The sequence below is a fragment of the Meles meles genome, chromosome 1, assembly GCF_922984935.1.
Source record: "Meles meles chromosome 1, mMelMel3.1 paternal haplotype, whole genome shotgun sequence".
Classification (NCBI taxonomy): Eukaryota; Metazoa; Chordata; class Mammalia; order Carnivora; family Mustelidae; genus Meles; species Meles meles.
In genome coordinates, this window is record NC_060066.1 from 148,414,780 (window position 1) to 148,441,393 (window position 26,614).

General features: G+C 37.6%; 1 protein-coding gene across 1 annotated transcript in view; it reads right to left on the bottom strand.

Annotated features, from left to right (window-relative positions):
- The window catches only part of ADGRL2 (adhesion G protein-coupled receptor L2), a 630,223-nt gene extending 604,189 nt beyond the window's left edge, over window positions 1–26,034 (bottom strand). The window contains exons 1-2 of the mRNA XM_046010332.1: window positions 26,016–26,034; window positions 9,723–9,781 (exon numbers count right to left, since the gene is read on the bottom strand). The gene's annotated coding sequence lies outside the window, so the exon portion shown is untranslated. The remainder of the gene's footprint in view (window positions 1–9,722; window positions 9,782–26,015) is intronic.
- Between the last annotated feature and the right edge of the window lie 580 nt (window positions 26,035–26,614).

Below are 26,614 nucleotides of genomic sequence, written 5' to 3' on the forward strand. Positions count from 1 at the left end.
GACTATATTAGCAGCCATGGAAACCAAAGGATGGCTCAGTCTCTCCTAGTTTAAAACAAATGGTATTTCTCTGAGAGATCTCATGGTGCTAGGATGACACATGCAGAAGTTTATGAACTCTTTCCAGAAGGACCAGACCATCAAGACACCCCAAATGAGGATGTTCTCTCCCCACTCTTGAGGATTATGGTATTTACAGAATAACCTTGTACATTGACAGCCATGGATAGATACATTGGTCCAGCTGCCTTTCATCTTAACAACCCTCAGGGATCTGGGCAATGAGCACAAGAAAATTACCGAGGCAATGAACACGTATTCCCAACCCAGATGCAACATCAAGGAGACGGATACAATTGACTGGCTCCATGAAGATTTACAGTCTCACCTGGCTGTGTGTCTGGCTAATATTTGAAACTAGAAAATGATTTCTACTGAACATTAAGAGGGAACTAAAAGTGAGGTTGCAATAACTTATTGTGTAACTATTCCTTTTTCCAATCCTTGGTCAGTATCAGAGTCACAGTCCTATTTTTATCAGCATATTTATAAAAAGGAGCATTATTACAGCTTGCACACACAGTTTTCAGAAATCTGATTCTGAATGTTACAGTCAAGAAAGGGAGGTGAAACAGGTCTGGAAGCGGCAGATTGGCACAGTAGAGGAGAAACTGTGACAAGTCCGCTAAACGTTAATCAGGAAGGAAAGGAATGATAAAGTGAAGGTCATCACAATGGAACTCTGATAGTAATCGCTCTTGTCTCACAAACAGCCACACTTAAGCAGCTTCACTCAAAACAGGGACTTGCTGAAGAGAAGGAAGTGTTAGGAAATTTTGAGATCTAGACCCCAACTAATTGCACTATTTACCGAACAAAAAGTTTTCCACTAAGCATTTTTTTTTTTTTTTGAGGGATTCCAGCTTTTTCCACTAAGCATTTTTAAGAATTGGTAGACTCTCTGAGTGGGACAGGCAGTGTCTGTTTTAACATTGTAGCCCCAGGGCTTGGTTCAGGATTGTAGCTATTAGTAGGATTTAATAAATGTAGAATGGAGGAGTGAAGGAATCTCAAAATTCGTGAAAACTGAGACAGACTGTGGGGGAAAAAATACATGCATTATATTCTTTCTTCCAAAATTGATTTTGAATGACCAATACTAGGAGAACATAGAGGTGGGAGGAGTGTGTGACGGACAGTTGGAATCATGCATGCAAGTTACATTTAATTCTGTATTTGCTCATCTGCTCCATGGAAGCAATCTTAAATTCTTTTGCACATGCAAATTTTATTTCTCACACTAAATCATATGTTTTTGTAAGCAAGGATCACAGTTTTTGGTTTGGGGGTGAAGGATTGGTCATATGAACTTCATTTTGATATTCTGTATATGTAACTAATGAATGAAAACAGGTTGGTGTCCTGGAGAGACTGGACTAAGTCAGAAATTGTGAGTTCAAGATTCAGCTCTGGCTATGTGATATTAAATTATTTGCACACTCTGAGCTTTGCAATTTTATCTGCAAAATGGAATAATGATATTCGACAGGTTTTCCTTTTCTTTTTTCTCTTCTTTCTTTCCTTTCCTCCCCCCTCCCCCCCTTTTTTTTGGTAAGGATCAGATGAAGTGATTGCTCCCACATTTTTAAAAATACAGAATCACAGGCAAGGTTTGTTTCTTCTTTTTTCTTTCTTTCTTTCTTTTTTTTTAACGTGTCTTTGTCTTATTATCACTGCAGTTATAAAGCTTTCAAACCTATTTGGTTCATATTTTGGCTTTTCCTGTCTCAGTCCTTGACATAACCCACTTCCTTAATTGCCACCCTTGACATTTTTCTTTTCCTTTTCCTAAGACACTTTTCCTTGCCCCTCAGCTTCCACTGTCCTTCTCACATCCGTCCTATGAGAATTCTTACCATCCGTCTTTGACAGGCAGCTAATACCTCTAAGGTGTTGACTGATAATCAATGTGTGATAATGACTTCAGGCAGAGGTGAACAACCATTTTTTTTTACGAGTGCCAATTCTAGGAAAATAAATGTGTTAATAGGCGATATAAAAAAAGGAATACAGTTAAAGTCATTTGAAATCCTACTATCCATTGATGGCTCCATTTAAATGTTAACAAACTACTTTCTTCTTCTTCGTCTTTTTTTTTTTTTTTTTTAAATTAAGACCTTCAGGAAAAGTGTATCAATGTATTGGCCAGAAAATCATAACTAAAACTGGTGTTTCTTTTAAGCCCCTGAAATGGTAATACTGGTGAAATTTGGGGAGGTTGCAACATGTAAGTCATTTTCTAACCTTTCATCCTAAAATTAGCAGTGTTTAAAAGGAATGAAACCAGTATGGCAGAAAGACTGGCTCATGGGTCATAATAATAATTTCTTCTAACATTTTTGAGAATTTATTTTATGTTAAAAAAACCTATAGCATGCACTTTACGTGCACTAGCTAATTAATGCTCACAAGATTACTGAAATCTAGGTATTGTTTTTAGAGACGAAGAACCCAAGACACAGGGAGGATGAACAACTTGCACAGTCTCACAGCCAGCAAATGGTGGAACCAGACTGAAACCCAGGCTGGCTGGTTACAGAGTCCGTGCTATTAACCGTGTGCTATTCTGAGATATAGGGAAAGGTTCCATATTTGCTGCTGCTTCAATCCTGTCATGAAAGCTAGATCTGGAGGCTGGGATTGCAAGAAAACTCATATCCAGGCAAAATTGGATGGGGGTTACTAATAATGTATTGTGTATTCTTCTCGTGACCAGAATCTAGTATAAGGGATTTACGTTTTCATATTTTCCAGTATAAATAGAGATAGTGAAATCATTTTGTAGTTTGGTTAAATTACCATACACATTTTACTGAACTTATTTTGGCAACAAATACCTTGGAAAAAAGAAAGTTGGAGGTCACCCCCACTGCAGCCACCACCATGATGGCGTCACAACTTCATGACCACAGTAAGAATTAAAATGATTTTTTACTATAAGTGTTGAGTGCTTATTGAGCTTAATTACTGAGGTGCTGAGTTAAGCTCTTCAGATTTGCTATGTTGTTCAGCACTCACAAAACTTGTAAGTAGTTACTATGATTTCCATTCTGCTGAGAGAAATTGCAGCTCAGAGAGGTGCAGCAACTTGTCCTGTGTCTCACAAGTAGGAAAGGATATAGCAGAGACTTGAAAGCAAATGTACTCAACTATGGCTTTGGCTGCTTTGTTACACTGGTTTCTCCACCTGTCATTCCTAGTCGAGCATATTGCACATGAAGCTTTATTGCTATGCATTCAAGTATATGTTTCCTTAGCGAAGTTGGACATTTTTGGTACATTTCAAGCTTGTTTAAGTTTCAAAGGCCATGTAACCATCAGGTAATGGCAAACAAAAACATTTACCTGGGATTAAATTGTATTTTCATGAGGAAATTTAATGTTTTTTAAGCTTTTGGAACATAAACATCACCGAATCTGATGAATACAAATCAATTTGGCCCCATGAGGTACTTATCCAACTTGAATGGCATATGAAAGTCTATGAAAACTCTGTAAAGATTCTTACGTCTTCCCCCTAATCTCTGCAAAAAGCTTTCCTTTATTGATTAAATATAGTAATAATTAAATGGGAGACTCAGAATTTAGGGCAAAAAGTATGTTATCTATGAAGAAAAAGAGGGGTCGCTGGTGGCTCGGTCAGCTAAGTCCCTGTCTTTAGGTCAGGTCATGATCCCAGGGTCCCGGGATGGAGACCTGTGTCACTCCTTGCTCAGAGGGGAGCCTGCATCTCTCTCTCCCTGCCTCCCCTTGCTTGTGCTTGATCTCTATCAAATAAATAAATAAAATCTTTAAAAAAAAAAAGCAAAGGAAAAGTCAGTGAAATTGTGAGAGAAATTACTCTAGAACTTTGAATGTAAATAATTGTTTTGACTTCTCCCATGATAGTTCTGAATATAAAATCTACATTGTGATTTTGCACGTAAATGAAAGGTGTGGAGTTGAACTTTTTTATTTATTTTTTTTAATTTCAGCTGGAAAGCTGCTACCATGATGTCTACAACAGTAAGCACCCTTGTGACTTGCAGAATCCATTTGTCACACTAAACTATCCAGCGTGACTCAGGCCCATGGAAAGTATGTGGGTGGAACAGGGATTTCACTTGTACCCAGGTCAATAGCGACAACTTATCTGGCATAGTGACTTACCTACTTTTGTTTGTGTGTGTATTTTCTAAAATTAGCTGGCCGGTTTAATTTATGTTCCAATCTGATATCCAGTCATTTGGTGAATTTACCCTGGTTAGAATGCTGTCATATAATCTTCAGGGAAGTGATATTAGGTTTTTCATCATAATGCATACTAAGCACTCACAGTTTCAACGTTTTTTTATATTTAGTAAATGTCAATAAATCTATGGCACATAAAAGGGCACTGCTAACATGGCAGCTATTTGATTTCTATACTTTGTCAAATATATGTACCTCTTAATTCAATAATCCTTAAAGGCAATGCTCATTGTGGTTTCCCATTCATGATACCTGACCTTTCCTTAATGTCAAACATCATTTTCCACTAGCAAGGGAATAAAGTATATTATTTATATAAAGCTAATAATTATTTGGGGAAAATAAATATAACATAGAGGCAATAATTGTGAAAAAGATGAACACTTATTCACTGCTCTATTATGTCTGTGACTTGATATGTTATTGTCTATATTTTTATTGCCTGGTTACCGTGGTCCCAATATAAAGAAAAAATAGCATACCCACCAAGGGTCAAAATTTACCTAATCATTATTTCAGAGCCAAACTAGTAACATGAATTAATTCCCAAACTATCCATTTTACTTGCAAATGTAAAATCTCTCTGTAACTTACTTGTTGTCATTAACATTCTTCCGTATTTCTTATTATTCACGGCAGTCCCAGACGACTTGATTTTTTTAAAAAGAAATTAAATAAGAAATGAATATGGGGAAGTTAAGAGATCTAAATTTCAAAGATCTTCTCCTTTTCAATCGATGTTTTGGTTTGATGTTGATGTAAGGTAAAATACTCATTATCATCAAATATTTATTGAGAGCATCCAGTCTACCAGACACCGTGCCAGGCACTATAGGACATGCAAATAAGTTTGAGATGTGGTTCCAGCATTCATGAAATGTAGGATTCAGTCATGTACGTACTCATCAACCAAATTAATCTAATGTTGCTAAACTTTAAACTGTTACCAATAACAATTATTAACATGTGTTCTTAGAATATCTTTTGGTCAACCCTTACATGTTTTCTCAGATGCACACAGCAAGTAATAATAAATACAGATCTTACACACTTTTTTCCCCTTCTACATGGTGCAGATGTCAGCCTCCAAAGGTGTGAAACCATTCTTTCGAGAACACCATTAGAATACATTTGTTGTTGACTGATACAGCTGTTGGCAGCAGGTAGTGGTGATGATCGTTTATGCTGTGGCTTAACGCCTTGTGTATACTTGAGTGATAATGGCACAGTGTAAGAGGAAAGATCCACTAATCTGACTGAATTTCAAAGGTATCCCAGTTTAAAATAATATGTGGCCTAAGGACATCCAAGCTCTCCAGATAATGAGCCCCTACAACGTTCTTGGTCTCTGATCAAATAAGACGTCATAGCTATTTTGAGATTAAATTTTTGTTTATTATTATTATTTTTTTAATTTTATTTATTTATTTTTATTTATTTATTTATTATTATTGAGATAAATTTAGACAAAGTAGAGTTGCATCATTTGTGTGGTCCTCAGCAGTGGAATATTCTCCAAAGAGGTGTGCAAACATGTTAACATAAAAATGTGTGACCTCTCTTTTTTCATTTGGCTCTCAGCTACAGATGTCACAGACCAGCCCGTGTATGACATGTGCTTCATTCCGTGGCATGTGACGCTTTTAGAAATCTGTTTGAATTAATCTCTACTGGGTCAGTATTTGAGATTATCTTCTGACCTTCTTTTTCTATAAAACATCAGCATATTTCAGAGAGTTTTGGTCATCCTCATCATAATGATGAGATGCTAAACATGGCCAGGAAAAATCCGTACTTTAATGGTCTTTAATCTTGTGATGCGCTACTTCATTAGCTTATGGCAAATACCAGCTAGAAACTAAAAAGCTTCTCGGATGACCAAAACATGGCCATTTGTATATGAGCAATTTAATCAAAATGAAGTTCTTTTTTCTATTTCACCGTAACTCAGAATAAAAACTAATCACTGGAAATGTGAAAAGCCAAAGAAGGACATCCGCAGAGTTGTCAGATGACAATCTGTGAAGATCGTAATTTCTAGAATAATAGAATAATGTGCTGGTAACTGGGGCATTTGAGGGGGAAACAGAATGAAAACAAGTATAATGTAAAACCAACAATTTTTCTCTCTGATTCTCTTAAGCTGTGAAAATAAAAGGTGCTTAAGTCATAGGTGCCTATCACTTCAAAGTTTCATAAGTGAAAAATACATTGATACCTAAAAATATCGTTGGGGGTTGGAATGGGTTTGATTAATCAAATTATCTTCAAGTTGCAGTTCATATTTGGAACGTTTACTGCTATAATACAATGCTGTTCAAGCAGGCAGATGAAGCCAAAGGATCTGAGCTCGCAGAATCTCCATCTGGCTTTTGGAAAAATAGTTTGCATTAGATTTGGGGTTACAGGTCCCCAAACAAGCCACCTCGAAAGCATGTTTAAAGGACCAAATTTCAAGACCGTATGGAAGGAACTATTACCTGCTCACCTTATACACTTTCCCCTTCTCTTCTTAAGTAAGAGAATTCCTATGTTGTTGGAAACAGCAGAGTGTATGTCTACAAAACTATCTTTCAGCCTCTTTTCAAAATGAGGCTGGATAATGAGATATAAATACAAGTCGTTGGGTACGTGGTGGTGGTGCTATTTTGAGAAGAATGCAGTAGGATGATCCGGCAGGCCATTTTCCCCGTGCCCTCTCTGGTGTTTGGAAAAAGAATGTAATGGCTAGAGTATTAGTGTTATCTTGCAAACAGGAGAGAAACTGAAAGAAAGTAAGCCAGTATGCAGGGGGCAGAGCAGAAAGACAACAGGACCACGGGTGACTTGTAACTATGGAACCACCATACTACTCATGGGCAGACTAACTCCAGATTCCGTTTGCATGGAAAAAAATTCGGTCGCTATTAATTCAGTTTTACATTATAAGCAACTAGACCCAATCCTAATACAGATTGATAGATCCTCTATAGATCATGTAAAATGTCGTTTACTAGCAAATAAGGAAGGAAATAAAAACCTTATTCAAATAGTCCAGGTAAAGGGCAGACTATAAAATCATAATTAAGTACATCTGTACCCTTTGATGTTTTGAGTCAACGCAGTGTCAAATAGCAATTTTTTTTTTTTCTGTGTATGTGAAGAAGGGGACGGTGCCTAGAGGTAGCTTATTGTTGAGCTGGGTAGTTACAGATACTGAAATTGAAGTGATCTTTACCCCTGGTAGTTAGCTATGTTCAAATTCTGAAATGTTGTTCTCTCCATGTTATCCAAGTGGAACAATATGATGTTTATCTTGGCTAATTACTAAATTATATTTTTATGGTGTGCCTAACCAATATGTAAGTTTAAATATTATAAATTCACCTTTTAGTAAGTTTTCCAAGATAGTATACAAATTTATTACATAGAAGCTACAATTCAAGAAACTAGACATTATGAGGGTAAAGACAGAAAAAAGGAAACATAGTTAACCTTCTAATCTGGTCCTAAAGCTTAATTTTTACTTTTTCTTTCTTTCTTCCTTTTTAAAAAAATTTTTTTTTTAAAGGATGGGAAGTTGGCCTAAGTTTTGTGTTTACAAATATTTAAAATTTAAGACTAAATCAGGTTCATTTTCAGGGGACAACAAAATTTGATGTTGCCTTTATGCTTTAGTGATAGAATTTTTCTGGCATCCATGAAGATCTTAACATTTGACTTCCTCAGAAGTCTTCCTTTCCATGGAAAATACAAATTCATTCTTCTTTGGATTAAGATTATAGCCACCTAACATGAAGCCATTGAGTCTGTGGTCGGCAGGGAGTCTTCCCCTTTGAGGGTTACTGAGAAGAAAGGTTGGTGCCAAGTCTCTCTTGAAAAAGAAAAGGTTCGGGGGCACCTGGGTGGCTCAGTGGGTTAAGCCGCTGCCTTCGGCTCAGGTCATGATCTCGGGGTCCTGGGATCGAGCCCCACATTGGGTTCTCTACTCAGCAGGGAGCCTGCATCCCCCTCTCTTTCTGCCTGCCTCTCTACTTGTGATCTCTCTCTCTCTCTCTCTCTCTGTGTCAAATAAATAAATAAAACCTTTAAAAAAAAAAAAAAAAGAAAAGGTTCAAAGGCTGTGATATCCTATAAATGATCTTTACTTCCAATGAAATATAGTAAGTTTGTTCTCTGGGACACAACTTTATAAAAGCCTTTTTGTTTTTTGTAGAGCGTGTAGATGTTTTGAAAAAGTGATTTTAGCCACCATAGTGCAGGGTCAACTGGGGGCCGTCAAACTCCTTCCCTGGGTTATTCAAATCTAACACTGAGCAAGATAATAGCTCAAGAAGCAACTAATGAGCCTTGTCCACAGTACTGAGATCTTGTATCAGGATGACCCACACATTTTAAACAGTCTTTGTATTGATTCGAAACTCTTTCAAAGTTTAAAATCGGGCTGCGTTGTATACAAGAGCAAAGTCATAGAACAATGATCGTTTAACATACAGAGGGCATGACATTTGATTATATCTAAGCTTCTTCAAATGCCAAGAAGAATCTGGAGAAAGATATTTGATATTGACTTTTAAAAGGTCTACATAGATAAAATTAATAAATCTTATTAAAGTTTATTTTAGAGATATTGATTTTAAAGTAGAAATGCACCCACAAAGAAAGTCCCATGATAAAGGCTAATGTGTAAATTCCTTTAAAACCCTTAGTTACTGTAATTATATGGAGCATTTTACAAGCAACTAGGGACTTCTTTGGATAGATGACTGAAATTTAATCAGTTTCTGGCACAGGCTGCCTTTCTTTCCCACCTCAAATTTCTAAAGCACTATTTCTAGGGCAGACCTGCTCAGATAGTGAACCTTTATTATCACATTTGATCTGTCTTTGAGCACTTTCCAAAAGAAAGGCTTCCACAGATCTCCTAGAAGATAAAGCAATAGGACGATTTTTCTCAATAGTCCATGTTCTTCCTCCCACCCCATTCCATTCTCAGAAAACTTAATTCAGCTCTACAGTCTGGATTTTATAATCAAGAGGAATATTATGTATGAAATGCAGAAAACATCGACGTGCTAATGTCATCACCAGAGACTATCAGATGAGGAAATAGGCATATCCCTTTGTACTCCTGGACATAAGTGTTTGCCCTGAACCTCTTTAAAAAAACAATTCATTTCATTTCTCAACATTTTGGGTTTTATTTGAATTAAGTGGCCTCGTCCTGCCAGTCTGCTGAAGGGAAATCTGAGTTTGATAGGGTTTTTTCGGCAAGGAGGAACTGGAAGAATGATCACAATTGATAAATGTGAAAATTAAGCTGCCTCTGGAGTTTATGTTTTATAAATATGAAATCACTGAGTTTATCTCCCAGATGATTTAGACATATCTGATTATTTCTGATGGTTCAAGATGTAATGGTCCGAAAGTCTAAATAGAATTCTTAGACTTACCTTTATTAGGACCTGAGGATCTGAAGATGTAACTGTCTGGACTGATGACTATATTTCTGCTGTGGAGGAAAATAACAGCCCTGAGTCACTGCTTGTTGTCCGCATCTTCATTAATGGGCTTAATACATTTCTATCCTTAGAACAAATTAATGTGTTTTTTTAACTTCTTTTGTACTGTAGTTCACTTAAACTCTGATTCTTTGAACATAGCTGGATTGCAGGGTGACATCTGAGTTCTAGAGATCAATTGATAGTTCTTAAAGATCATGAAGAATGGCCCATTAAAACAGTTAGTGTATGACAAATAACAACGTTTGTGTTTAGTGTGGAAATTTATCAACTAGACAGAGCACTTATTCCCGAGAACCGAATGAAAGTCTACTTGAACCAACTTATTAATCAGTCAGTGCCCTAGTCTTAACAGACTGTCTTATTAAAGAGCTCTAGATATATTAAAATTGAACTCTAATGTGATAGGTACTATCTCTGAACCACAATCACAAAGCACACAATTATTACTGAAGGCTAAAGTCTATGAAAAAGAAAAATAAGCCTCCCCTCCGCCCCCTGCCCCGAGGACTGGGATGTTTTGCCTCAGATCTCTGGCTCTGATTAGGTACAGTGTCTACGATGAGATGCTGGCTATGTGGCCAATTCTTTCTCTCACTCTCCACTTAATGTAGGTTCACATACCAAGTTATTATGACAAACCTAAAGATATAGTGATTTTTTTTCCACCCGCATGTGTTTCTAGAGACACACTGCAACATAGTCTTAAATTTGCCAAGCTTTTTCAGGGGGGAAAAATGAAGCAGTACCAATCAAAAAAAGAAAAGACTGCTGGGGCTGGCAAGTGGCATTAATTCTCAGTGAGATGCTCCAGTCCTAAAAGAAATCTTCATAGCTTCTCATTCCCCGGGGGAGTCTGTGAGGGTAGATGCCGTTAAGAGCTGTGAGTCATGGGGTTTAGTACTCCTGACAGCCAGGTTGGAGATCATCTCAAATGACAATGTCAATCAGAATGTACCGATTGTCTGGGAGTGCTAGGTGGAAAAGGATGCTTGAGGCTAAGTTTAAGTACAGCAAGAAAGGAAGCCATAATAAATTAGTGACATTGCATGAGGAGAACTTGGGGTCATAACAGAAGAGACGTCTCTGATTCTAACCTTTGCAGTCCATTTCTGGCATGGTGCTGACCTTAGCTTACCCAAGAGGGAAAGTGCACACACTTCCCTAAATAACCAGTAGTTGCTCGATGTGATCAATAACCCTTCTGGTAGAAAGGTGCTAGGTACATACCCGGTAGCAATCAGCAATTTAATGGTTTACTAAACATCTGCAGTGACCTAAGTGAGAATCTTCTTTGTTTTCTTCTCAAGGTTTTATTCTATTTACTTATTTATTTTTAAATATTTTATTTATTTATTTATTTCAGAGTGGCCGAGGAGACATCCGAGCGGGAAAGGGGGGAGAGGTTGAAGGGGAGGGAGAAGGAGAGAATCTCGAGCACACTGTGCACCGAATGGGGAGCCCTACATGCGACTCGCTCTCGTGACCCTGAGATCAAGATCTGAGCTAAAACCAAGAGTTGGAGGCATAACCAACTGAGCCACCTGGGTGCCCCTCTTCTTGAGGTTTTAAAATATGATTCCTGAAATTGAACACAATGGTACTGGAAGAGACCCAAGTCCTTTCCTACAGACCATGGTCTCTGCCAAAAGACCTACTGTGAGGGGAAATTTAGCCCCTTCTAAGTCAGTCTTCATTTTTTTTTTTTTTTTTTTTTGGAGAGTTTAGTTCTTAAAAATCATTCTTTCGTGGACTGAGTTGAATCTGACCTTCTGATAAATTTGACATTGTGGTTGTAGATCTGTTTTTGTGAAGAAGACAAAATAATTCTGCTCTCTATTCTGTCTGGGAACTCACCAGATATTCACCCAAATAATGTTAAAACTTTATAGTTTTTGTTTAAGATATTTATTTATTTGAACGAGAGAGGGCCAGCAAGGGGGGTGGGCTGCAGAGGGAAATGGAGAGAGAATCTCAAGCAGACTCCCCACTGAGCGCTGAGCCCCATGGGGGCTCATGACCTTGCTGAGATCATGACCTGATCCAAAATCAAGAGTCAGGGGGTATAGCTCAGTGGTAGAGCATTTGACTGCAAAATCAAGAGTCAGAGGCTTATTGGACTGAGCCACCCAGAAGCCCCTGTTGTTTAAACAGCTGATCCTGCTTTTCAAAGTTATTGTGGCCAAGCCAAAGCATTTCAACTTCTGCTTTAAAGTTTCTCCACTTCTCAGTAATTCGTCTCCTTACATGTATCAGAAAATAGGGGTCTTGCTCAGTCCCGTATTTTGTTCTCTGCGCCTACATTCAATCCATCCACAGAATCACTTGATCTGACCTCCAAAATGTGTTTGAATCTTTGTTATTCAATCTCCTTTTTCCAGTGTAGGTCAAATGAGCGTTCTCTCTTGTCTCTTCTACTGCTATAGCCTCTGAAGCAGACCCTTCACCACCTGCAGCCCCTTTCTGATACATCATCCACACAAAGCCAGAGTGATTTTTGTGAAAGGCAAGTCTCCTTACCTTACTCTGTGCTTAAATGCCTCCACAGCTATTCCTGGCACTTAGAAGATGTAATGTGTCTCCAAAGGCCTAGAAGAATCTGGCCCCTCTTTCGACTCACACTATTTTCCCTTATTCATTAATATGCTCTAATCATCCTCCCCTCTTTCCATTCCTCAATTCTGCTAAGCTCTTTTCCTCCTTAGGGGCTCTGATGATGAGACTTTGCATGGCCATTATCATTGCTTGGAACGAAGCCTGCCCTCCCTCTTCCCCCACCTTTATTTGTTTGATTTAAATGTCACTTCTTCAGAGAGACTTCCTTGATGTTGTGCTCCATCCCAATTAGATCAGTTTATTTATTTTTCGTTGTAGCTTTTCTTTTCCTTTCCTAGCACTATTTGTTATCGAATGTTCATTTGTGTGATTATTTAAAGTCTTGTCACCTCTTCTTGACTTTAAAGTCCATTAACTAGGGGATAAAAGATCAGTTTCTTTTTATTTTCTCTGTTTACATCACACTTAAGCACAGTGTTTGTATCAGGGTGTCAATAAATATGTGTTGAAAGATATCTATATCAATTATTTCTTCCATTTCCCTTAGTCTTCTCTTTTCTAGGCCAAACATCTTGGTTCTTTTGCTATTTCTCACATGACAGTTTTTAAACTCCCTTCCAACTTGGACACATTTTTTTTTTTTGACACGTTGTGTTTTCCAATTTTTTCCTTTAAATATGGAGGACTAATTGCAGTATGTTAGATGTGATCTAATAATTAGAGAATTTAATAGGATTCTTCTTTCCAATGTCCTTCTTACAATGTCTATTAATTTAGCCTAAGGTGTTGGTATTTTTTTTCTTTTTTAGCAGCTGGATCTCGGCATTGGTGCGTATTAAGCTTATGATTAACTAAAACCCATATATCCTTTTCTCCTTAACTAAGGTCCCTTCCTAGAGAGCTTCATTTTAAATTGTGCATTTCATGTTTTTAATTGATGTTCAGAAGTATAATTTATCTCGTACTAAGTTATACTTATTGCTTATTGTCACATAAGGTACTGATTATCCTTTTCAGGTTGGTCTCATGTGTAATCTGGGTAAACATATTTTCTTTGTTCACATTCAGTGTAACAAAGGCAAGGGTCAAAGATAAAGCTCTGTGTTTTAGCCCTTTCTTATCCCAGGTAGGGGTCAAGGATCCCACTATTTGATTTATTATATATATTAGTTTATATAAATAAAATATTTTTATAAATAAAAATATATTAAATTATGTATGTAATTTATGCACATAAAATTATGTAATGTGTATCATGGACATATGTAATATAATTCATATTGCTTTAATAAACTTATTTTAAGTTTTTTAAAAAATAGCATTTCTTTTTTAAAATACATTGATAAAAGGGTAGTAGTTCATCTAAATTTATACTCAAAAGCATTTTATTTCCTTAAGTTTTGAAATAAGGGTTATGTCTCAATTATTTTAAGATTAATTAAAAACAAAAATATTGTTAACATCTAATCAAAACTGCATCCTATGAAGAAGTTTAGCTATATGTGACAATATAAAGGTTCAAAGACTAATTCCAAGAAAAAATTAGAAAATGATACATGGGTCTTATTTTCCTCTTTAATTATTATTTTATTCCAAGAAATAAAATTAATGAATGCAATAAAAACTCATGATCATTGGGCTCATGATTATCTTAGCCTCTACAGAATCATTCCCTAGAAACGTTCATTATTCCAGTTCCATTCAAACACATCTGTTGAGCTCCACCTCTATGACCAGCCTTCTAGAAATGCTATTCTCAGACACTTTGGCCTCCTGGGATCAGAGGAGAAGAAATGGATGAAATTCTCCTAATTTAACAGGAAACTTACATATTTCACAGCCTCTTTTAACTAGGATGTCCCTCATTAAAAAAACAAAATAAAAAAAATTCTGGTTTTGTATTTACAATTATGTTGCTCTGGTGAGTAATATCAAGACATGGAGATGTGGAACACAATGCCATTGGGTTTACTAGAGAAGTGTTTAAGTCTGAAACTTGCTCTTAAAAATTCTTTCAAACAAACTTGCAAACATCTTAAAATCAATAGGGGATAAAATGAATGTTCCATGCAACACATGGATGCAAGTAGAAGAAAGCAGACAGACAGCATCAGAGAATGAATGCTGTTGGATATCACGACTGCAGTAAAAAGAAAACATTGAGAATTTCTTTCTTTGGGGTGCCTGGGTGGCTCAGTGCGTTAAATCCTCTGCCTTTGGCTCAGGTTGTGATCCCAGAGTCCTGGGATCACAAGTAGGCAGAGAGTCAGCCAGAAAGGTGGAGGGGGAAGCAGGCTCCCTGCTGAGCAGAGAGCCCGATGTGGGGCTCGATCCCAGGACCCTGAGATCATGACTGACTGAAGGCAGAGGCTTAACCCATTGAGCCACTCAGGTGCCCCCTGAGGTAGTATCTTAAGTGCTATTTAAGCTAAACCCAAACACCCTGGACTGTATTGTTCTTAGAGATAAGCCAGATTTCATTCAACACCAAGTGTTAATAGGACAGTTATATCCCACAAACCAAACACCAAGTCTTAATAGGACAGTTACATCCCACAAACCATGTTAGATGTCAGCAATAAAAAGTACAATTTTCAGGAAATTTTTGGTCTAGGATGGGATACAGAAAAGCAGATCAATCAAGTTTAGGGATATAGTGATGTGATCACATAATGGTGTGTAAATATGATCAGATGACAAAACAGCAGAGCTTTTCAGAATGCAGTGATGATTGCCCTGAGGGTTCTGAAGGATGAAGAGGAGTTAGCCAGATGCAGGTCAGGATGACGGAGCATTGGGCTATGGGAAAAGAGATGCTATAGAGTTGAGATACATAATGAAGAACTATCTCCCTCTTTCTTATAAGGGAGGTTTTTCAACCTCAGGGCTGTTGATATTTTGAGCAGGATAATCCTGTGTTTGGAAGGCTCTCCTGTGTACTTAGAAGCATGCATGACTTCTGCCAGCTACATGTTAGTAAGATGAACATCCACCTCTCCCCACCAACCCAAACAAAAAATGTCTAGTACCAAATATCCACTGGGAAGTAAATCACCCCTCACTGAGAAGTCCTTCTGTAAGCAAAGAGAGATAGCTATCTTTGGGCACTAGATCAACTTGCTAACTCCACATAGACCAAAAAAAAGGGGGAGGGGACAAATAGTATTTGCATTCTTCTAATTTGTTTCCTAGATGCCCTTAATTGGGGTGGGTGAGAGATAGTTATGTGGTTTTCTTACTACTCAACAATCTGGGGCCCAGTATTTACAATTTAGGGATTAACTATTTCTAGGTATGAGTGTAGGTGTATATACACACATACACCACAGAGACATAAATCAGAACATACCGGATTTGGACATGACATTTAGTGGCTGTCCAGCTTTCATTCTTATATCTTATCAGAAAACAAACAAACAAACAAAACACAACTTCATAAACTTACCAGAATACATTATATGTCTTCTGGCAGAAATGAGATTTGAATCAACCTTTTAAATACCATGATACTGCATGAATTACAAGAGTCTCCTTAAAGGGGGAACATCTGTGTAGTGAAGTTTGATTACACTCCTCTTTAAAGAAAGAACAAGCCATGAAAATGATAAAATATGATTGATTTAAAACACAATATATCCCACTTTAATCATTTTCTAAATCCAAAGATATTTTTAGATGAAAGCAAAGGAGGTCATTTCCAAATCATTTTGTGAAACTTAAGCCTACCCAGAGGAAAGGTAATTTTGTTTGATCCTGAACATCAAGGAATTTGTTCACCAAACCATTTATTCCAAAAGGTAATTAAAATAATGTAAAATTGATCCAATATATGTTTAACAAAATTAACTAATTATAATCTGCTTAAGTCATTTAACCTTTATAGTTCCTATAAAAATGTTTGATTTTCTTTGGAAAAAAAAACAATGTGCCTTCTTGTCTGTCTTTCTTCTTCTTTCTCCTTTTCTCTCTTTTTAAAATTTTCTTTTATTTTTTGGATGATCTGTTAAGGTACCAATATAGCAAATAGAGTAGACAAATAATTCAGTGGTGGGGGGGGGCGGGGATAAGATTTCCCCTTAAGTCAAGAGCACATGCAAAAAGGAAAAGAAATATTTTAAGATGAGCAAGTCAGACTCTTTCCTTTTTGGTAATAAGTTCTGTTACATGAATCATTGATGTATGGACCAAACAACGACTGTATCTTGCGACTTAGCAATTGTTTGTTTTCAGCTGCTTTCCATTTATTCAAGTCATTGTCAAGGTTAAAAGGTTAACCTTTTAAAAGTTAATCTTTTAACTTTTAAAAGGTTAAAAAAAAAACCTTTTTTTAAGGTTGAACCTTAAAAAAGTTCAACCAATTGACAAAGCCTAATTGTCTGCCACTGGCTCTACTTATTTTATACATATCCCTTCTAATCACAGACAGAAACACCGAGTAAGATGTCACGATTTGGAAGGGTTTATAGGGGCTCCTAAGTGTCTGTGAGAGGTATAAAGTAGTTATGTAAGGGAAGAAATGTGCTGTGACAGCTCCATCGTTTCAAAAGAGTGGAGGAACTAGGAAATACCTCAGGGAAAAAATGGTAGAAGTAACCATAGGTCCTCAGGGACTTCCTAATCCACATCTATTATTAATTCATTATAACTTTCTACTATATTTTGGAGATAAAACTGTCATTTATGCCACTCCTAAAACCAAGTGACATTATAAAAGACAACTAATGGTAAGAGTAGTAACAGAAGTAACTGTCACTGCTACACAGAGACAAACAAGTTAGACATTGGGAAAAAAAGAAAAAAATCTGTGAATATTTTTGATCCCAGTGAAGCAAGTCACCCACTATCCTGAGGTTAATTTGTTGACTCATGATTTCCACTTATCCAATGATATTGAATCACATGAACAAACCTCTACATCTAATCAGATTTTTTTTTATTGAATTGTGACCTTTAATCCACCTTCTTCTTGATTATGAATGACAGTGACCTTTATCTAATTTAAAGCAGACACTCTGATGCAAAAATATGCAAACTACACATGTAAATTCTGAATCAAACTGAAGATGTGCATAATATACTGGGGAGAAATTATTTCAGAAGACGTTTATATTAAGGCCGAATGAGAGTAAGTGAATTAGCATACGAATGATTGGTCAGAAGAGTTGCAAAGACCAAACGCTGTTTATATTTCTCTGCTTCTATTTAGGAAACTAAAATGTCAATACACGTATCAATTTTTATTATTCTACTCAGCATTTTATGGCTTTCAGGAAATGATCACAATGTAATAAAGTCAGACAAAATTATTTTTCAGAGAGGTTGGCACACTGTGCCTGAATATTCAAGCCATTTTCATCTCGATTTGTTTTCTGCTGCACAAAAACCTGGTGGAATTGAGCCACGGCTAGTGTGACATGTTGCCTTCCTATACTGTTTTATCTCCTTAAAGGAAAATTTGGTGCCCAATTGCAGCCGGCAGGCAGTAGTGTCAGTAGTGTCTCTAGGATGTATTTACACTGTACTACCTCAAAAAAAAAAAAAAAATGCTTAAAAGAATCAAAGAAGCACGTTGGCATTGAGAATCAGAGCGACACCCTCTACCAGACTGACCTTCCCTGAGTCCCCTTCTTTGCACTGGCTCTTTCCTTTCTCTGGGGATTAATACAAACGATTCTGAGCTGCCATTATGGAGGCAAACCCTGCCCTGGGCACAAATGAAAATGCAGGCTAATCCTGTAACCCACTCTTGCCTTTCTCGAACATGTCAACTTTGTTTTCTACCCGTACAAAAATGCCCAAATGTAAGTACATCACATATGCCTAAAACACATGATCGCACGTCTGTATTTTATTACTTATGACCCCATATATATGGGTTTATATATGATAAAGATCATGCCACAGCAGGAGGCCATTGACAGCATTCTGCTGTCAGACCCCACCACACCGTACCTGGAACGAGAATGTACTTTCCCGATTAACACCAGGGGGTTGTCGGATTGCGGTATCTCAAATAAACAGATTTACCCTGACAGATAATCAGCATTTTGCACTGTCTAATACATGTTTATCTTCCACTATTGACATAATTACACTAAAAGTGCACTTAATATAATCTTTCATAGGAAATTAAGCAGGTTTTAATGATATCCTTATAATGGATCGGGGACAGAATTGAGGGAGAGGAATATCGATACTGGATGTTTTGGGAGAACACATACATGAAGCAATGATGAGAAGATCAATGAACATCGGGAAAAATCAATGACAGCCTGTGTTTAAGGAATTCATTTACATAGTTTCCAAAGAAATCAGAAAAATCCTACAAAGCTGTGAAATGCCCTCCCGATTTTCACATGTCCTGATGCTTCTTGCTTTCTGATGTGGGCCCCGAGCTCGTCTCCCACACAACAGAAACTAAAAATAAGAGTGCTCTTAGGAAAGATTTTAGATTTGACTACTTCCTGGTCAATCCTTCCAAAATTTCTCAGTCTGGCTTTTGAGCCTGGGTACTGGAAACTCAGGCCTGCACAGAACCTGCTCAGAAGGAATTCCACAACTTTGCAGCTCAAGCCCATTACCCAAGTGCCTGGGAGCACTCACAGGCAGGCCGTTTCAAAAAGCTGTGAAAATTAACACAAGCTGGGCATTAGGCATCAGGCCTTCAGGATATATTCAGTCAGGACCTGAGAATCAGAGGTAGATGAAAAGAGTAATTCCAATCAAAATTATAAATATAACCCCCAGCATGAGAGGCATCTTTCTCGAAACATTTGCTCTTCGTGGCTATGACTGACGTCACTGCCATCCTAGAAGACTTAAGAATTTTAAGTACTACCACCTTCAGATACTAGTTTAGTAACAGTTAGGATCAGTGCTTTGTGGTCCCTTGAATCTTTTTTTCTTTTCTTAGCTAGACATTAAAATGAAGCCATTAAGCATCAAAATACTTATGTCTGTGAGAGAGGTCCAGGGTCATGCGACTCTGAATTCGAATAGAAAGCAAAATGAATATGGGGTCGTATTGTGGAACATCTTTCAGAAGCTCAGCGTTGTTTGGGGGCCTATAGCAGATATTTAGTTTTTCTAGAAAACTGAGAAGTGCATGTTTTTATTTCTAGTTTACAGATGAGGAAGCTGTAACTCCGAGAAATGAAATGCTACGGCCAAACGCTGGGATTCCAGCCCAGTTCTGTCTGTCAGTTTCTGTTGCTCTTTCTGTTTCATGATACTACCTCTGTAAGTTCAGGTCACGTGATTTTAAATGCCTTTGATTGTTGTTTTCCAAGAAGGCCGTTGATTAAAACATGGTCCTCTATCTCTTTCATTAATTAGAAATATGAATTTACAGTCTCCTGCCGGCTGCTCTGTCCCTCACCGAAGCCAACAGATTCCAGGTAGCCGGGATGTAATGGCTTTTCATTCGCAGAAGGCTCTCAGGAAGAGCCTTTACCATCTCCACAGCTAGGTGGATAAAAGTAGTAAGTTTATTATAACTTTTATTTTATTACTGCATAATTGCCAGAGTGCCTCCCGAGAGGAGGGGCGCAGCTCAACTTCTGAGGAACTGGGAGATTTTTCCTGCCCTCGGTTCTGGGACTCAGAAGGGGATAGATGGGGAACGCTGCTTTTGCCCCAGGTTGGTGACCCCCAAACTGCTTCTCCTGTTTCACTTCTCCCAGTACTGCCTCCTGAACCCTATGTCTCACTTCACGCATCCCAGCCTTTTTCCGGCAGCATGCCGGCTGACAGCCACACCTTGGAAGCTGCCCACTCTGACAGGCTCCATCTCCACCCTGCCTAGGTGCGGATGTGTGGCTGAGGAAGACAGGACTTGCCAAATTCCTTGTAGAATCTGATTTATGGTTGTAAGCTCCCTGTGTGGGATCTCTTCTTGGATTGACAATTCTAGAGTTTGTTTTAAAAGCCGCCTCATATCCTCTTTGCTTTCATCCTTACTTAGGACCCCAACCCTGCTTAGTATATCCATTCCTAAGGAGACAAAGCTACAGGCCAAAGAATAATTTCTCTTTGAGATTAATTACGATTTCTCTTCCACTTATTGTGTATGGAGATTTGATGATAGGAATTAAAAAGCTGTAAACTGGGTTCATAAGAAAGGCCAAGGTCTGTATTCTTTAAAATCTTCTAACCCTTCCCTCCTCATCCCTCAAGACATCTTCCTCATTCCTCCCCCATCTTCTACTTTATTTCCCTTTGTCTTTTTTGTTCTCCTCCTGCTCTACCTTCCACCTTAAAGGTCGCCTGCTCCTTTAAGTTCCAATCGAGAAGTCATATACATATATATAGCATATATATGTAACACATATCATATATTTATATATATGATTTTATCTATCGGAATAATCTCCTTTCCTACTGCTGTTTTTAAAAATTGAACTGTGAACTGTCATATGCTATCAGAGCACGGGTCCTGTGTCTGCTACATAGCAAGGTCTTAAGAAATGTTTTGAATGAATAGATGTTCCTCACTTTGCCCTTGAAACAAATTTAAAAGTATATACATAACCTAAGCTAACTAGATTTTTTGAAATTCCATCAATCATTCAAATATTAATCAAGACTGATCTCTGGCCTTTACACTGGGCCAAGTTCTGTGAGGGACACAGAATAAGTATGATTTTTACCCTTAAGTAATTTACAAGCTACTGGAGATACAGCAAACTATGACCCATAAAACAACCAGGGAAAAAGGAGAAAAGAACAGTTAGAAGCTGACTTCTGTAATGTAAACTGTAGGCTCAGTCAACAGAGAGGGAAGCGGTCACAGTGACTGTGGGAAGGGCATTAACTTGATATTTCTGGAAGAGGATTGATAGGAAAGCAACATACATAACAACAGTTGGAAACAAACAGAATTTCCAGTCCTGGTTGTAAGGCTGTGTACAAGTGTTGGCTTTGCTTCCCCAACAGTAGATCTTACTAATCAGTGAAGTTTTGTTTCTTGAGCTTGGCTGTGTTGCTGACTGTCCAGTCAGTGCTCATACATTTGAGAATTAATTTATCTGAATGGCTTTTTTGCTCATAGCACAAGCTTTCCACAGTGAGAAAAATCTTTTGATTTTACTTTTAATTTCAAGAAATTGACATCTTTTTAGATAGGAAATTCAATTATGCAGCTGAAGAATTTAGGAACCAGGGACACAGTCTTCAAATGGTTTTAGGTCTGTTTTAACTTCCTTGACTGTTTATGTCAACTCACAGCTCATAACAATCTTGCCCTGTCCTCCCGCCCCCTCTTTTTCTTTCAAAGTAGAAATATCCACCAAGTAATGGAGAAATCAAATCTGAAAGGAATGTCTCACAGGCTAAGGAACTCACTCAGCAAGAGATGATGGAAGGGTAAGCTCAAATTTAAATTAATTCCCAACCTTCCCTGTACCAATGGTCGATGTCTAACTTAGCTAATCCGGGCAAAAGTGATATATTAAAATAACTTTAAAGATAGGTTCTCGGGCTTTCTGCCTGCCAGCAGATAGGGGTTCTGGATATATAGGGCAGTCCATCTGCCTGATACTTCAAATAAGATCTAAAAAAAAAAAATGCTGGTATCACAGAATGGCATCAAAATTGTTTTTCATTCGTTACTCGAGAAATGTGTAGCTTGCTCAATTGCTACTGACCCACGTTCCGCACATTTCTGCCTCTTGATTATGTGTTGGTGCTGTTCAGGTTTTTGTTTACATTACATATCGGATATCCAGAGGTCAAATGAACAGAGTCTTTGAATCAGATTCCTATGAATTACATGTATAATAGTTTATCTGCTCACACTGGGTAGAAAAACAGTGGGAGACAGTTCAAGCTATCCCAAATAAACAGACAGAAGTAAAGGCACAAATGCTTTTCTGTATAGACCTGTCCTTGCTCATTCTCCTTGAGGAGATAACACCTTCTAACACAAGGACAGATAACTATTTCAGGGTTTCAGAGTCTGACCATTTAAAGATGTATTTTCACTCCACTTGTTTTCTTTATCTGCTTTTTTAATGCGTTGGTATATTTCAACTTGGGAAATTTTCATTCAGATGCACCCAATAGAAAGAAAGACAAGGAAAAGGGCTTCCTTTTCACCATCTAGGAGATTTTGAAGGGTGATATGACAAGATAGAAGAATATGTGTTTTCTGATGGGAATAGTTGTTTGCATGAAAATTTTAATTGTTACCAGAGCTTCGATGGAGTTGCAAGAAAAGGTAGTTAGATAAAGCCTCAGGTTAATTTCCATCATTACTAAGCATTTTACACCACTGAAAAGTTCCAAACATATAAAGAGATGTCAATCTTGTTTTTTAGATAGAAAAAATAAAATAAAATAAAAAATAAAGGTGAGGGGCAGTTCTTCAAATGCTGTCAGTAGACAAGTCAGCCAATTATAGATCTGATTTGGTCCTTAACCCCTTGAGATAAAAGACAAATGTTCTGTAATGTTCTTGGCATGCATTAAATGAAACAAAACAAAAACAAAAAAAACCCTCTGCTTTAATGGTAATGCAGACAGATGTAAAGAGCTCTGGCGAGAGTTGAAAAATTGGAATCAGATATTAGAAGCAAGAATATAAATGGGGCAATAGAAACGTTTCTGCTGTTGGCGTGTGGGGTGGGTATCCTCATTATATTAAGTTATGTGAAGGAGGCATGGTTGTGTGATGTTTTGAAGCCAGTAACAGAATAAATGGGTTCAAATCCCAGTTCTATCACAACTGTGTGGCCTTGGCTGTACCACCAAAGCTCCCTATACCTCAGTGTCTTGATGTGTGAAATGAGGATGATGGTCCCCTCCACCTCACAGTGTTGTGCAGATTAAATTAATACACACAAAGCAATTAGTATCTGCTGAGTGTTCACTTGCTATTATGATCAATCCACACACAGCAATGTTTCAAGATAGAGAAAATACGTATGGCACTATACAGTCCTTCTTGAGGATTTTTTCATGTCTGTAGATGATAAAGGCACTGAATGTCTGCTGACAAGGCACATCATTTCCCCTGGAGCAGGGACACAAGTTTCCCCGGCACCACTGAACACTCCGGAAGTTACAGAGAACTTATTAACACCCTCCATAGCATCCCTTTAAGATGATAATTTATCTTTTTAACAGCACTCAGTAAAACCAGCAGAAGAGAGCCAGGTGGGAATAACAGCATGGTATTATATACAGCTACAAGTTTGACCAGTTCTATAGATTCTGCTGCAAGGCACAGTAAAATGGAGTAAAATGTAACTTATCTCAAACAGTTGCTCGAATGAGTTACTAGAGGAGTGGCAAGTTTATAGACCAAGTGCAAGAAACTCATGGGAGTTAAAGGCTATGACCTTTTTATTTAGGATGCACAGTAAAACCTAATTTAAGGCAAGCAAGTTATTAGGTCTTTGGAGAGTTTCCTAGGAGCTTTGCAAACAAATGTGAAAGTCTATAAAAGATGTGATTTTGAAATAGCTAGGAAATGATGGGTTGAAATTCCACGGGGGAACGCCGTCATACCTATCAAATACTGGTAATTTGGTTGAAAAGAGAATGCCTCATTGTTTGCATTTTCTCTCTCCCCAGATCTCCCTGGCCACTTTTTATATCTCTGCTCAGCTTGACTGCTGACAGAGTATTGCATGGCATTCCTTTGTTCTGAAGGGGCAGCCTTTGGTTTCACACTAGTCTCAAGTTCACACAACCAGGCAATCTCACACACCTTTCCATCTGTTCAGGCTTTCCTGTGTCAGGTGCTCTTCCCAAACTCGCTTTAAATATGAAAGAATCACCCTCCACCATTAGTGAGGAGGAATCCATTTCTTTCCCCGTAATCCTGAAGATGTGAATGGAATCCTCCAGTGACAGCGTCTGGCAAGAAGATATTCATGGGCAACTACATGATTCGAATAGATACATTCAATTAGCCCTTCCTGGAGAAGCCTCAGTTTACTTTTTACCACTCAGTATTTCAATGGGTTTTAAAGAAATTCTAATTACTGCATAGAAAATAAGTCAAATTCTTCTTCTCTCACTGCAGAAGGCTTTTATTACCACTGCTATAAAACATATATCCCTTTTTTTTTTCTGTTGCTGTCCTAGCAGAGTAGCCTGCATACCAATAGGATCACTAAAATGCCACGAAGCAGAACATATTCATCTGTTAAATTCTATGTACAGTAACCTAACAAATGCCAGAGACAGAAAGATTGCCCTCTGCACAGTAATACTTGTGTAGATGTCTTCTTTATGCTAACAATGACAGGGCTTCATGCCTTATACTGTACTCAAAAATCAGAGTGCATTTTTTTTCCCTTCAGTAGAAGAGTCTGTATCCAAAAGAAAAAGAACTGCACATTTTTGGCACTGAGATATTTTATGTGGATAATAAATTTTTTCCCTTGAACTCCACTAACTACAAGTATCTACCTGGAAGATGAAATCAAAGATTTATGTCATCAGAACTATTCAGTATACCAGAGGATCATTTTTTCTTCTTTTCAGGACTGTCAACTTTGTTTACTGTTTATGTTCAATTCCATACTACACAAGCGATTAAATGGTCTTGTCATAGCTACATGTCAAACCTTCTTAGGAAAATAAGTTAATAAATGTAAAATTATATTAATAGGGAGTTCTTTGAAAGACATATTACATTTATTGAAAACTAAATTGTAACTGGAATAATATAATTATATTTGTACTAATCAAAAAGATTTTTGAGTCTATAATTTTATGGCATTTAGTATGTTTTAAAATTGAAATGACTAAGGAATGATTAAAATATTATTACAAGGAACTTCAAGGAAACACATAAGAAGTCATGGAAGCCCAGAAACTGACTTCATAAATCAGCACGGATCTCGTCAAATCTGTTAGCCTCTTAGGTGCATCTTTAATCTAAACACAACCATTTGGCTATTGAAATCAGCCTTAAAAAATGACATCAAACAATGTTGTACAAACATAAGCTTTTTTGTTAGCCCTGCGACATTAAACTTTTTTATAATCTAATTTCAATCTCAAAACAATAAATAAGCACGTGTACAATCGCAGGAACTGAATCCTGGCTAATTATAATACTTCTGCATAGCCTCGTAACATTTGTAAATTGTGAAGAATAAATCTATTTGACAGGCCTGTTAGCAATAAGGCCTTCAGCTTCTTGCTTTGCAGCCGAATGAAGTAAAATCTCTTCTGGCTGTGGTTAAAAACATTTCAACAGTTAGTTCTTTCTCACAGAAAACGCTGCAGGTAGATGCCAGGTTAGGAAAAAAAAAAAAAAACACACCAAAAAACAAAACCCCAAAATTAACACAACTGAATTTTACCCTTGACTATGCTTGGTCAGGATGCATGAGAAGTTAAAACATACTGAGAGATTATTATTTTTTTTTAAGAGGGAAAAACTTGATAGGATTGTATTTCTAGATTAGAGAGTGGACACTATAATCTTTCTGACATTGTAAAACTGAAGCTGGCTGCAGGGAAAATAAACATTACAATACCCGACACTTAAACAATTGTACCTCTCCCGCTAAGTAACAAAAGCGTGAGGCACCTGGAATCCCAGCATTTGTGCCTAATGCCAGCAACAATATAAAGCATTCAAGTGACATTTGATAATAAGCAGACAGTGCAGGCATTACACACGGTCTTTAGAAGAATCAGACTTCCTACCTTGAAAAGACAGATGGAGGTAAGTTCCTTTATAAAAAAAAAAAAAAAAAAAAAAAAAAAAAAAAAAAAAAAGTTGTAAGTAAAGCCAGGCAGCAGCTGCAGTAAATTGAGTCCTTTCAGTCACTGTATACATACAGCAGTTCTGCAATAAGGGGAAAAATATAATGGGAGGAGCGGCTGTGAACGAGTGACCTCCTCAAGCCGAGTCCTCTCTGTGAACCAAGCATGGAAAGCCCCTGCTCCTGATTTGCATGGATTATCTCCACTTGAACAGATACAGAGCAGATACATTTAAATTGAGCTGGCACAATGGCAAAAAGATGGAAGAGTGAATGAATGAGGGACAGCGCAAGAGAGGGAGAGAGAAAGAGAAACAGACACGAGATCGGAGAGCGTGGATAAGCTGGTTCTTGCAGAACTGTGTCTCAGAAGAGCTACAGCTCCCTCTTCATGTCACAGTTGTAAGATAAGCAACGCTGTCATTAAGAACTGGTTAATCATAGGGAAAAATAGACCCAGATTAGCTGACGCTCTAGCTGAGCCGGGTTTTGTGAGCCTTTTAGGAGTCTTTCTGTTTTGTCATCAGGATTTTAGATGGT